Below are 2,500 nucleotides of genomic sequence, written 5' to 3'. Positions count from 1 at the left end.
TCTCAGGTGATTATGAACACACAAACACACAAGCCTGGCTTCTTACCTTGAAATGTAAAAAAACACAACAAATAATTGATTGATTTGCCATCAATCTGTTTACTCAAGAGCAGCTTCTAACATGTCTTCAGCCTGAGGAACAGTCTGCTCACAGTAACCTTGTCAACATCAGGCTGCCCCAGACCAGGAAAGCCGGGGGAAATCATGTGCGGGAAAGCGGATACAAAGGGTTGGAAAACACGTTTGAAATGAGTGATGCCTCGCTACGCTATGTCAAACCAATCATATATCTCGGTTGGAAATGATTTTCGAAATGTTTTATCAGGGGTTTTTCTTTAATGTTCGGTTTTCTTTAATGTTAGCGAGCTAGCCTAGCCAACAGCTCTCAGCAAAACCGTCCTACCAGGGGTTCGGGAAAACGACGACGCACATAACAACAAGCAACAAAAGGCGTGTGACGGGGGGAGGTGTTCTTGGAATGACACATCCAATGAAATTGCGAGCGCGTTCTCCCATCGCTCTGTCCAGGTTCACTCCGAGCCAGATCGGCTAATCTAAAAACCCTCCAGACCAAAACCTGGGAGAATAAGGTGGTTTGGAGGTCTGGCTCAGCAGAACGGGGGGGAGGAGGAGGGGGGGATTCTTGAAGATCCTCTTATCCACAACGGACTCCAGATAGGTGGTAGATCCAGCCTTCTTAATGTTTGTATTCAGCCGGTTGGCATCATCCCTAGAGATGTCCCCCCCCCCTCTCTGCCCTCCCCCCCCCCCAACCACCACCCCCAACACGACACTAACCACAGCCCTGTCAGAAAACACATGGAGCGTTCAGTCTCCAGACATTGGCATGTCTCTCAGGGGCCTCTCCAACACTCCCTCTGGAAATGCCTGGGTTTACTGCACGAAGCCTTCTACTCTACCACAGAAGGGGAGAGGGGGAAAGGGGGGGGGGGGGACAACGAGGGGAAAAGAGAAGAGGAGAGGAAAGAGTAGGAGAGGAGAGAACAAAGAGGAGAGAGAAAAAGAGGGGAGACAGAGAGAGGGGAGAAGCCGAGTGTGTTGTTGTTACGCTTCAAAAACCTTGAACTTTCGGCTCACGGAACCGAAATATGTCATAATCCACCCAGAAAGAACAGCGCTGACGCGTACAGGGGGGAAGGAGGTGTTTTTCGAGGGGCCGTGTCAGATTAAGTCGTTCGACTGCCAGCGCCGCTTTGACGCGGACTTAAATTAACTATCGGGGACGTTCATCCCCGAAAGAGTGGTCGTTAACGTCGCTTCAGCGGCGGATTAGCCCTCGACTTTGAATCTGGAAAAACCTCGGGGTGGGAAAGGTATTCCCTACGGCGGGGAACAGAGTGTCACGGAGGGGACGGGATCGACGTCCATTATCTGCATCGGTCGGCCCCTTTGAAGCGAGGCCCTAAGACCTCCCCTGTCGCTCCTGGATTCGGAGCTCATGCCGGCAGAGAACATTTTCGGTGATAGCGCTTTTTTTCTGTTTTCTGAGTGCTGATTGAGAAGAGGCAGTATTTCAAGGGGGGGGGGGGGGGGGTTGATGTGAGTTGAAGAGTACAGTACGTACTAACCTCCTCCCTGGTGTTCTAAATCCAGGGTTATTATGACTCCAGGAACACGGAGAGAGAGAGAGAGCAGGCCGGCTGAGCAACTGGTCTTCCTTTACTTTGTGACTGAACTGAACACACGACGGGGGGGGCATAATCTGTGGACGAATTGAACAAAACCAATTTTGTCGCCTATGATGACACCCTGTGTAAAATGGCGACAAATAGTGTAGGGGGGGGGATTCTTGAGGGTCCTCTTATCCACAACGGACTCCAGATTGTCTAGGTGGGGGCCGATCCAGACCCAGCCTTCTTAATGTTTGTATTCAGCCGGTTGGCATCATCCCTAGAGATGTCGCCCCCCTCCCCCGACCCACCCACCACCCCCGACACGACACTAACCACAGCCCTGTCAGAAAACACATGGAGCGCTCAGTCTCCACACACTGGCACGTCACGCTGAGAAACCGGTCTTTGTTGACTTTGTGAGCGAACAACACAACAGGGGCATAACTCATTCCACGAAACGAATTCTGTCGCCTATCGTGACACCCCTGTGTGAAACGGCGATAAACACCAAAAAAAACTGTGGTAAAAAAGGGTAGACGGAAAAGAATGCGAAAGGCAGCAGCCGAAACTACAACCGACGCAGGCGGACGTCGACATGAAGGGACATGAGCGGAAGCAGTGAAGAGAAGGAGAAGGAGAAGAGAAGGCCAAGGCTGTTAAGAGTCTCGCCACATGATTGGAACCCAGACAGAGAGACAGACACATTCCATCCCTCCTCTAAGCCGTTCCAACCATCCTGCTATCTGGGAAACGGCCTCTCTCCATTGTCTTAATGAGAGAAAGATGGAGAGGACTTCCTGCCAACACATCACAGGAATTTTGTTTTTCACCCCGGCTTTCGCGTTGCAGAGGGAAAAGCCTCGCGT

At 51.4% G+C, this 2,500-nt stretch overlaps 1 protein-coding gene across 1 annotated transcript in view; it reads right to left on the bottom strand.

The window, feature by feature from the left end:
* Nucleotides 1-2,500, bottom strand: part of gstcd (glutathione S-transferase, C-terminal domain containing) — an 82,513-nt gene that overhangs the window by 12,026 nt on the left and 67,987 nt on the right. The window lies entirely within an intron of this gene.

This window comes from Nansenia antarctica (assembly GCF_963989245.1).
Source record: "Nansenia antarctica genome assembly, chromosome: 6".
NCBI classification, from domain to species: domain Eukaryota; kingdom Metazoa; phylum Chordata; class Actinopteri; order Argentiniformes; family Microstomatidae; genus Nansenia; species Nansenia antarctica.
The sequence above is the reverse complement of the archived record's forward strand: the minus strand, read 5'-3'. Positions and strand labels throughout refer to the sequence as shown.